Genomic DNA, 12,200 nt, shown 5'->3' on the forward strand with positions numbered 1-12,200 from the left:
GGATGCGCCGCACCAGCGACCCCGATCTAGGGGACCCCATTCAGGGTAACTATCAAAGTTTCAACATAAATAAACGAGACCCCTTAACTTCGTTTGCATCCGAGGCCCCCAAGTGCGCCTTTGCACGGCTCTGTGTGGGAGGAGGGAAGCATATAATTTGCATTTTCTTATCTACTTGTTTTTCTTTCTTTCTGCTAATGCAGCAAAAGCCTGTGGCTTCCTTGCACAATACTATTACTATTACCTGATAACAAGAGTTTATGCAAATAGGCCTCTCATTTTTTGAAACTCTAAAGAGACATTTTTTTTCTGCTCGGTGTTTGACAAGAATATTGTTCTTGTAGATTTTATCAAATCAGTTAAATTTCTAATTATTGCAATTAAGATTAAGCATGAATCATAAGTAGAAGTCGCTGTTGGTTTATTGTTCATCAATATCACAGGCCATATTGCGTCAGTGTATCATGTATGTACAAGTGTGTATTCACCGACCAATCGGCATATTGTGTGGACTGAAAAATTCAGGGAAAAACTCCTGCTTTTTCTGCCCGAGATTGACTATGTACTGTATTTATATTTATGTTAATCAGATCGTCTCTCTACAACGTATATTTAAATTTTTGATTGCTGCGTTATTAGCTTGTGAAAATTTATTAATACCTCTTGCTGTTTAAGCTCGTTTTTATAAAAGGAATATATTATTTTGATTTATCGATGAGACCAAGCGAATTTTTCGAAACCAGCATAAAGAGGAGGTGGGGTAGAAGAAATGAAAATCACATTGTATGAACCACAGGAAACTGAAAGCAACGGTGTGATATGGAAAATTTATTTTCCTGCCAATGTCTTGTAGAATGTTTGATATTGTATAACATTAAATTTATACTGTATTGTTTTTCGTACAGATTTATAATTTAACTTTACATAGTGCACCAACTAGGCTGATCGGAAAGACTGACGTATATGTAGTGTCTTGAGGGCAATGGAGAGTGTAGGGAAAGATTTCGTGTTGCTCTGGTTCTCCTTCCTCGATACCATTTAATGATGTCGCAACCAGCAGCGAAAAATTATTCCTGCTGCCTTCATCGATATAACCAGGTGGGTTTCACCCTTATATCCTTCTCTTTTACTTAGAGGAAGTGTTCAAAATTCGGAAATTCCTAAGCTAAGGAAATAATGGTGAGGAGAAATTGGCTGAACTGTGAAGATAGGTATCGACCTCCGTCCGTCTCTCCAGCCGTCACTGGAAAGAAATCATTCCTACTTCACAATATCTTCTACGTTTTTCAGTGGAACTAACGATCAATCTTGCACAACTGCCTCTTAAAGTAAAGATGGGTTCGTTGAAGTGTGCACCCCAACTATGTGGGTCACAGTACTTTAACGTAGCAGTCACTTCTTCGGTCCAAATATCCGGGTCACCAGAAAACGGCAACCGGAGAAAGACACCTCGTGCAGAAAACTTACTAAGTCTATATAATAGAAATTTATGACTCTTTGACGGTTCGTCCCATCCAAGTTATGGCAGAGGGGCCTCTTTTAATTAAAATGTTTCACGATGGTTAGGGTAATGGAACAGATAAACCCTTGTCTATCTCAAGGCAGTGTGTGTGTACCAGGAATTTCTGAATGTCGCTATTTATTTAGGGTTGCTTTTTCAAGTGAAACAATCACTTTTTGGGCGATCGAGAAATAATACCAGCATTATTAGAAATAATAAGAGCATCCGTTATCACTATTATGTAGCAAGAAGTAGTGAGATGTCGATCAATTTGTTGTGTGGGTTAATGTCAGTTAGCCTAAGTTCGTATTGTTACTCTGTTGTTCCAGCTTTTATTTCGTAACAAAAACAATAATTCATAGGAGTATAAATGACTATCTGTTATAAGTTTCTTAAAATAATAACATGATAAATACTATTAATGCTAATAGAACTAATTTTACTCATGGTATTTTTCATGGATTATTTATTAATCACTTTGCTTGCCATTCGGCAAGATTTGCTTTGGATCCCTTCGATATCTCGAGGTTTTTCACTAGATGATAAAATTTTCAGCCTCTCAAGCAGTAGTAGCAGAGAATTTTCTCCTGCAGAATGAACAGATCAACTTTACAGTACTCTACAAGTATCTAAGATCATGGTGCGTCAGTATAATGTGTCTATACATTGCGTGGGTTCTGTGTGATCGGTTTGTCTATTTTGCAGGATGAAAATTCCAGAAAGGGGGAGGATCTACAACCCTCACACGAGACAAACCGCATGAAAATAAATAAATAAAACGAAAAAAATTTCTCCTCTAGAAACGGAATTTGAACCCAGTTGTTTTCCAAACAGCTCAAAAGTTTAGCTTTTTTTACCACTTCACTAGCGCTACAGGCAGGCAGAGGCTTATTATTGGAAATTCTACCTGTTTATTATTGATAATGAAGGCATTTACAGGTCAAAAGAATATACATATATATTACTGTAAAAGCGTGAATGAATCAAAATTATCATTGCTTCTCTTTTTTCATTGTTACAACAATCTTTCCGGTATAGGGAATATATCCCCCATATGCCCTAGTTTAAAAATTGTAAACTGATAATTGCACACTGCGTAAAGGTAAGCAATGATAATTTCATGCTTCATTCACTTTTTTTCGATTTTTAAAGCGGACATAGGATCTGTAATGCTATATCTGCAACTGGACATACCACCATTATGTTTTGATTTCGTTGCTCCATCCTTAGTTACCTCTTCAAAAGGGTGAAATGTTTTGTTTAAGATATTATTCAAAGACATGCTGGATAAATAGTCTCCTAGCCCCGCAAATTTGCCTGGGTAAACATATTCACTGTATTTTGAGCACCCCGGGTACAGTGAATATGTTTAATATTCAAAAAAATATTCACTATATTGGGGTACTTCAAATATACAGTATCCCAGTCATAATGGAAAAGAATTCGCATATGCTGTTATCAAACGACAAATTTCAAGAAGAGAAGAGAAACCCGTTGATATTTTGGATCTAATATACAGTACTTTAGTCAGACATTGGAAAATATTCGGACTTTTACACTTTGCTTTAGTAAGAAGTTCAAATTTCAGACTTTTGAAAAAGCAAATGGGTAAATCCTAGGATTTCGGCTTTCACAGTAACATATATATTAACAGATTTAACACACTATAATTGAAATATCGGAAAAATCGAGGCTTCCCCACAAAAAGTAATAGGCGGGTCACGTACTCTTGAAAAAATGATGCATATTTTTAATAATGTTTATTATTTTATTACGATTATATGACATTTTTAAAAATTGTTTTATATTCTATATAATTTATTAAATTATTCTAGGCGCCTATCTAGATACCGGGCGATTCGCCTGAGGCCACTGTCACAGTATTAAATAGCTGCCTCAACTACAAACTTCAGTTCACAAAGAAATGCTGTACATTGGTTTGTTTGATGTCAAACAATTCAACAGCTCGCATTACATTAATTGGATTCCCAGTTAATGCAAGCTTGCACGTGGAAATTCATTACACATTTTTTATTATATAATTTTTTAAAGACGCTTACGGTAGCCGTAAGTGTGAGATCAATGTAGTGTCCTAAAAATTCCGTTGGGCAGTTTGACATACTCGTGCGCTTAGCAGCTTGTTCAGCAGTGGGGTGTCAGAGCATCTGGAGGGGGCCGGTCTGTATTGCTACATCCGCAGCTAGAGTTGACAACATTATGTTTTGATTAAGTAGCTCCATGCTTAGTTGGCTCTTCAAAGGGGTGAATTTTTTTTTTTGTTTCGATATTATTCAAAAACATACTGGATATACATAGCTGTATTCCTAAGCAGGTAATAAAACAATAACATTTGGTTAGGAGAATTATCAAATCCACATGGTTTCTCAGAAAGTTACGTTGATCCAATTGATAATGAAATATTTTGCATTTGAAGATTTTTTTTTTTTTTTGGTTTCCCCTAGAAACAAGAAAAATAATTATAATAAAAAATAAAATAAATATATTCTGTAAATATAAACCTATTGACCTTTTCACAACGGAGACGGAAAGAAATATAGTTACTAATGACTTAAAGAAATATATGTACAAAACCAAAGATTTACCAAATATAAATAAAGAACAAGTCAAAGTATCAACACAAGCACCTAACATTAATCAAGTAAAGAAAGTGCAGGAAATAGTACAGAAATACTAAATACAATATAGATATTAATTGAAAACAGTGAACATGTACAAAAAAGTTGACTCGTGTAACGCTCATGACGGCATTAATGTTAATAGAATATTATAAATACGAAAGTATATAATTATAGGCAAACTTTACAAATAGAAAACAAAGTTAGGTCACTCTTTATAAATGTATCTAAATTCAGTTTCTTCACTTTCTGATTAGAAATAATTTCATATATTTGTTAAGAACAGCATTTCATTAGTTTTAATATTACAATGAAAATGATGCAAGGCAGCAGGCTTTTTCTGTATCTGCCAAAAAATAAAAAAATAAAAAATAAATAAATTATCATTCATACCTTCACCGTCGCCAAAAATTGCCTCTCCCATTCTACTTTGAACTTTACTGACTTATCAGTCTCGACCATTGTGGAAGGCAATTCATTCTAGTGATCTACGTGTAAAACACGATGCCTAAAACAGTAACTCCGTGATATCCAGTCTGTTTAGTCTTCAAATTTTTAGATTTTCACGCCTCTGCTTCTCCTCTCTTCTTTCTACCAGTTATTCTATTTTATGTTATATACTTCTTTCAAGTACTCCCCCTCCCCATGATGTCTAGTTTCTAAGCTTTGCAGTCCGCACTTTCTTCATATGGGCATCAGTTAGCACTCCTCATCAATATGGTTGCCCTTCTCTGAACTCTGTCTAGAAATTCTGTCTTTCTTCAAATTTGGCCTCCAGACCTGAACACTTTTCTAAATGAGGTCTTGCTATCGTCTTATATAAAGGGACATGATATCCTGTTCTTGCGAAAGTCTTGTATGCCATTGATAGTACACCATGTGCCTCCCTGGTCGTCTGTGTATGGTTTTTTTTTTTTTTTTTTTTCCATTCCAGATTTCGTACCATATGAAGTTAAGATTTTTTTGATCGCCAAAGGAGGAAACCTATAAATGCACGCGCTCGCGCTCACACTACTATATAGCTAGCTGTGTGTGCAGGAAATTCTAAATTATGAAGTCATGGTATTGTGTTCCGGGTACACATGTCCTTGAAATAGTACATTCAACTTGACTGAGTGAGTTCGACCGTTGCACACGCTTCAGTATTTCGCACTTTATGAAGCAGCCGGGCGTTATATATAGCGTTTGGTGAAGTGAAAGGGGAGGACTATTATGTCAAGCGCTCGATCAGAATAGAGGGATATGACTGTATCCAGTTCCCTCTCCCAGTTCAGGGTTACGCTTTACTTTTGATAGCGAAAATCCTGTCACTGTCTTCAAGGATCGGAAAAAATCTGAGAAGAGTTGGTTAATCTCGGCTGTTCTTTTTCTCTCTGGTAATTTTTCAGCGATGTTTCTCTTGTTAATTTTGTTCGTTCCGAATCTCGCTGAATTTCTTTAACTAAATCATGCAGCTCATCGACACAGCACTGGGTCAAGAAACGTTCCTCACCGACAACTGCGAATTTCTTCCGTTTCAGGGCGATTTCCATAGCACGCTCATCAATCACAGCCTTTCTCACCACCACACCCCTTTTCTTCTTAAGGCCTCTTGAGCCATTCTTTTCTATCTACTTTAGGGCTGGCTAGTGATTCAAGGAAAGCTATTCATCGCCATAGCTAAAAGGATCTTCGCTGCTTTCATTGATTTTTTTTCACGCTTTTTTTTATTGTGTTGTTGTTAGTTTCCCTGTCCAGTTTATAGTGAGAAGGGGTTGTTGTTATTCTCCGTGTCCGTTTATTAATCATCAAAGAAGAATTTTTTTTCGAGAAGTATCACTAATAAAATACTACCACTCTGTTGATGTTGCAGATTTTTAACAGAAATTTGGCTATCCATTCGTGATAGCTTAGTCGGCACGATACATCGCCGCCTACCACTCGTTTTGAGAGATCTGGGTTCGATGGCTGGAGAAATTTCTAAAGTCCGCTTCATTCATGACTTTGGTTAGCTGATTTCAGGCGGAGGGCATAGAGTTTCCCCTTGAGTTATTCCGAGTATTTCGGCCCTTGAAGACACACATACCAATATTTATATATTTTTATTTAAATACAATATAACCTATTTCTAACAGTCCGTTTACTTTCTTCAAAACATCTTAAGAAGGTTTGACCCTGTATCATTTCTTAATGATTATGTTCTTGTACAAGTAACCTTGAGTACACAGGAGGCCTGCGACAAAAAGAAAGCCATGGGTTGGTGTCAGATGCACTGTTCCTTTGATCATATTTTTGATACTCAAGTATTATATCCATTTAATATAAAGTGACCAGACGTCCCGGATTTCAGTCTTTGCCCCGCATTGCAAAATGTCCCGGATTGGACACGTAGCCGCCAAACTTAAAGGCAAACATAATGCAAATGATTTGCATTATGTTTTCCGGGTACCAATGGTACAACGGAAACACTTTTTTGCTAAGTAAATAGGCCGTGGACGTCAACAAAACGCAACTGACAGTAGAAACGCTGAAAGCAATACTACAAGTTGGTATAGTATAGTATTAATCAGTAAAAGTTATTAATCTTATTAAATTTTATTGTCAATTAAATCGTATTTTTTTCAACTAAACACATATAACGACCTAGATTTTACAAACGCAACATTATAAATTAATATATATAACTTGATAGGAGATACGAAAGTCATATAACATAACTCGAAGATAATACTTGATACCGATATATATATCATCATGAACTTGGTCCGGCTTAAGTCTTTTAAGACCTGTTCCGTTGTAGCTCTTGGAGGTGGTCTTGATCTCGCCATCGTTGTCTTGGTCGACCAACGTAGGTTTGTCGACCACGTTCACTCTTGTCTCTAGGTTTGTAGTTAAAGGCTAATTTTGCGATTCAGTCTGGGTTAATTCTTTCTATGTGGCTGATCCATTTTTCCTGATACCGTTTTATATCATTTACTATGTTATCTACTTTTAATTTCTCGCGGATATCCAAATTTCTTTGGTGGTCTAGTCTTGTAAAGCCTAATAATATTCTTAAAAATCTCATTTGTGCTGCTTGTAGTTTGTGTGCATCTTTCTTATTTATGACCCAAGTCTCACAGCTATAGAAGAGGGCTGGTTTTGAAGTGATGTTGTGCAGTCGTAATTTTGTTTCATTTATCATTTGTTTTCCGAAGTGGTGTTTAATCGTTCCATTCATTTTATTATATTTTTGTAGTTTAGTGTGGATGTCTTTCCCTTCATTTTATATTAAATTTCCCAAATATATATGTGTATGTATATATATATATATATATATATATATATATATATTAGTGTTATAACTACATTGCGATATAAGTTTAGGGTTATATTTTTGTATTAAAATTGAATCGAAAGCATGACGCAGTCCAGAGCAGCAAATCATAAAGGCTCAAGCTAATGGAAGTGCTGGCTGAGGGGAGAACTGAGGGGGGTGCAGTTGTCTTCTGAATCGCAGCCTTTTGAAATGTACTGCTTGTTTTATGTTTGTGGACAATGAGGAATGGTAATGATATTGCCAAGGGGAATGTCTAGGTGTTTGCGCGATGTAAGGAGTGTGAGGAAATCACGCGCTAACTCAGTGTTATGGGCCTATATGAGAGCTTGAAGGACAGGGTGGATGCCCTCGAAGAATTTAAATTGAGAGGCCCATCAAGCTCTCCCAAGGCAGAATGCGCTGGTCCCACAGACACTAGTTGTTGTCGGTGACTATTGTCAGGGAAACGAGGAACATATTGTGCAAAAAGGATAAGTGGAGCAGGACCAGGGTATGTCTGCCAGGGGCAAAGGTTGATGACGTTGTAGAGCAGATATTATCTTTTAAGGGCACAAAAGATGATATTGTTGTGCACGTTGGCACTAATGATATTAAGAGTAGGAGACCGGTGGAATCACTTAACAAGTTCAGGTCAACGTTAAAAAAAAACCGTGAGTTAGGGGTGAATTTCAAAGTGTTTACAATTCTGCCCAGACACGATAGGAGGGACGAGGACGCTAACACGATAGGAGGGAGTATATGATGAGAGCCTTGTCGATAAATTCGGCCCTGGAGAGATTGTGCAAGGCTCAAGGGGTAGAATTTTTCTCAGCCTTGTCTGTGCTTGTTAACAGGAGAGACTGCTTCTACAGGAATGGGATACTGTATACTTAAATAGAAAGGGTGCAAGAATATTTGCTGATGTTCTCGAAGCAGTGTTAGGTGGGTCGGAAAACTGCTAGCTTGGGGGGGATGTACGGACTAATAGATTAACAGTAGTCGCTGGCAGAGGTGCAGGGGATTTCAGAGACTGCTGCGAGTCGTTGCGGAACAAGTAAATACATGGGCTGTGTTAAGGTAGCTAAGAATAGGAACATGTGCATGTATACTTGCGTGTACACCAATGCTAGGAGTTTAGTAAATAAATTTGATGAATTCGAGATGTTGGTCAAAACATCAAAGGCAGGTATTGTTGGGACATCAGACACGTGGTGTCACACAGATATAAGGAATGCAGAAATGGAATTTGGGGAGTAAAATGTGTACAGGAAGAATAGAAAAGACAGGAGGGGAGGAGGGGTTATGCTATTAGTTAAGAAACACATAAAATCCAAGCAAGTACAGCCAGTCGACATGGCTGGAGAGTGCAGTGTCGCGTCAGTTTGGTGTGACATAGCACTGGGAAAACAAAGTTGAGAATAGGAGTGTGTTATAGGCCTAATGAGTCTGACGAGTATAATAAACAAATGTACAGAGAAATAGAGTGGGCCAGTAAATCAGAGTGTCTTATAATAGGGGAATTTAATTTCCCAGATATTGATTGGAATTTGTGGGTTGGTCACTCACACACTAGCAAGGCTTTTGTGGATTTATTGGATGATTGTTTGCTACAGCAGCATGTTCGGGATGCAACTAGAGGGAGCAGTACTCTTGATCTGATTATCAGTAGTGATTCTTCATGCATTAAGAATCAGCAGATAAAGAAACCATTAGGCGGCAGTGATCACAGTGTGCTGAAGTGGGATTTACTCCAAGAGATAACTACCATCAGGGGTAAAGGGGAGGGTTTTTGCTTTCGTAAAGGTGACTACGGTGGATTAAGGCAGTATTTAAATTCTATACTGTGGGACCAACTGATGATTTTACCAACTGCAAATTCCAAATGTGAAGCATTCAAAGAATTAATCTTTGAAGCTACTAGGCTTTTCTTACCAACTAAGAAGTATTGTTCAAGGTTTAGGCCTAAATGGATGTCAGATGAGCTAATGAGACAAGTGGCAGAGAAGAAAAATGCATAGGATACATATAAATTAACAGATGACACGGAAGCCTATGATAGATATAAGCTGGTCAAAGGAGGTTAGGCAGGCAAAGGATGCAAAGGAAAACAGCAAAGAGTTCTTTACTTATGTAAACTCTAGAAGGAGTGGGATGAATCAGATTGATCCACTTGATATCGATGGTTCTACTGTTGATGATCCTGCTCACGTAGCTAACAAACTAAATGAGTATTTTGCATCTACATTCACACATGAGGAGTTATTCAGAGAGGGCAATGCCAGAAGTGAATTAAACTGTGGCCTTGAGCTAGATGCTTTTTTAATAACTGAGAGCAAAGTGAAGGAGAAATTGTTGAAGATAAACGTAAGAAAGGCACCTGGGGTGGATGGGATCTATACAGTTATATTAAAGGAGGCAGCAAAGGAAGTAAGCAGACCCTAAGCCATAATTTTGAGAGCTTCCTTGGACTCAGGGGAGGTACCCATGGACTGGAGATGTGCAATTGTGACCCCAATTCACAAAGGAGGATCAAAGGGCGACACAAGTAATTACAGTCCTGTTATTTTAACTTCTGTTCCATGGAAATTAATGGAGTCACTGGTTAAAGAAGCACTGCAGGATCATCTGGACAAGACTTCAGTTATAGCTCGGATACAGCATGGGTTTGTTAACTGGAAGTCTTGTGTGACCAATTTTATTGGATACTATGATGTGGTCACAAAGGAACTAGATGCAAAGAATAATTTTGATATCATATATTTGGATCTTATAGAGGCTTTTGATACTGTTGCACATGGAAGACTGCTGCGCAAATTGCTGCTATGGATAAAGGGATGGTTGAGTGGGAAAAGACAGAGTGATAATCAACGGACACTGCTCTTCGTGGACTAATGTTATTAGTGGATTCCCCCAGTGTTCAGTGTTGGGTCCATTGTTGTTTTTTGTATTTATTAATAATATTGATGATGGTATCTCAGGCTTAATGTCCAAGTTTGCAGACGATACGAAGGTCGGCAGGGTTGTAAATGACAGTACGCTGCTGTTACAGGATCTAAAAAAGTTGAGCAGATGGCCTGAGAGGTGTTAACAAGTTTAACATTGACAAATGTAAAGTACTACATATGGGAAGCAGTAACCATAGAGTAATGTATCAACTGTGTGCTACTACACTGACAGTGGTAAAGAACATAAAGGACCTGGGGGTAATTGTGCAGACAGATATTAAGTTTTCTGAGCAGTGCATACGGCGTGCAAGAGTAGCTCATGGTGTCTTGTCAATGATATATAGGAATTTTTCTAGCAGGGATAAAGAGGTGATTATCCCCTTGTATAAGGCAATGGTCACGCCATATCTTGAGTACTATATACACGTCTGGAGGCCTCATTTTAAGAAGGATGTAGAGCTGTTGGAACGCGTACAGAGAAGGGAAACAAGATTAGTGAATGGTTTTGCAAATTACAGTCTGGAGACTAGGCACCTGCGAGGTAATCTGATTGATGTGTATAAAGACTTGAATGGTTTGAGCATGCTCAGTGCTGATTGGATTCTTCCTCTTACTCAGAATAATCGCCTGAGAGGGCATAAATTCAAATTGAAGAAAGACAGTTGTAGGATAGATGTCTGGAAGTTTGCCTTTAGCAAATCAGCGGGTGGTTGATTGCTGGAACAAACTTCCATCTGTAGTTGTAGAAGTTGATAGCTTAAATAGATTCAAGGCAGAACTAGACAAACATAGGGAGTGAGTTGATGGGTGAAATGAGAAGGGGTTTTTTTTTTTTTTTTTGGCTGATGCTATATAAGGTGCTTTCTTGCATCATGTGCCTTTACTAATGCTAATATCCAATATTTTGCCTTTGGCGACACTGTTCACAACAAAATATTCACGAAAAAAATTTTGTTCTGTTAATTTTATCGAGCAGTGTATGAAAGATGCAGAGTGAGATGCCTTTTCCTGTAGATAGGTGTCTTGCTGCTCGGATACAGTAAATTCCATTCTTTCAGTAAGTTATCTAATTTTTTTCTGGTTGGAGAGGTGTTGAAATTTGCTGGAATAGGCTTCTGTTCACCAGATGAAACTTCTAACTCTTGAAGTTTCTTTTAAGAAGGATGAACTGAGAGTTGGTGTCTTCACTGTGTGGCAATATGGGAAGGAAAAATTCGTTACTCGGATACATGACGTATTCTTCAAACTTTATTCTTCCATGCTGAAATATGTCCATCATATAAAAGTAACAGTTATCAAAAAACTAGCTTCTGGATATCACATAGAAGTGAAATGCCCACGACTTAGCTTATAATACGTGTAGCCATTCTAAAATATGCTTTATGTGCATGCAAAAGTTATTGCTACTTAAAATCTTGTATAAGTATTTGTGTGTAACATACACAGATTGCGAAAAGTGAAAATGTGTGAACTTTCAAAGCCACAGAAACAGTGCCAAAATTGTGCTCAAAGTAAAATTGCGCGAAGCGCGCGCAAAATATGAAGCACACATAGAAACACATCAACATAAACACATTTTTACACAGTAATCTTCCTGAAAACTCATTTCCAATTGTGAGAAAAACTAAAATAGTATTTTTTTCTATTTCTTCTCCGTACAAAAATGTCTGAATCCAGCATTCAATTAACAGGTTTTCCGAATCCAGGATTTCTTATCGACCCCCCCTTGCAGCTTAACTCTGGTTTTATGCGCATCAGCGACTTAAATTTTCTTGCACTATTTGTGTGTGTTCACGGGCGATTTGCATGTCTATAGCAGTGGTGTTTTTGTTCACATACAC

The 12,200-nt window shown here is 37.5% G+C and overlaps 1 protein-coding gene across 1 annotated transcript in view; it reads left to right on the plus strand.

Moving 5' to 3' along the window:
* Positions 1–12,200, plus strand: part of LOC150080140 (uncharacterized) — a 930,549-nt gene that overhangs the window by 471,967 nt on the left and 446,382 nt on the right. The window lies entirely within an intron of this gene.

The sequence above is a fragment of the Mastigoproctus giganteus genome, chromosome 9 (assembly GCF_048544385.1).
Source record: "Mastigoproctus giganteus isolate SK-2022 chromosome 9, ASM4854438v1, whole genome shotgun sequence".
Taxonomy (NCBI): Eukaryota; Metazoa; Arthropoda; class Arachnida; order Uropygi; family Thelyphonidae; genus Mastigoproctus; species Mastigoproctus giganteus.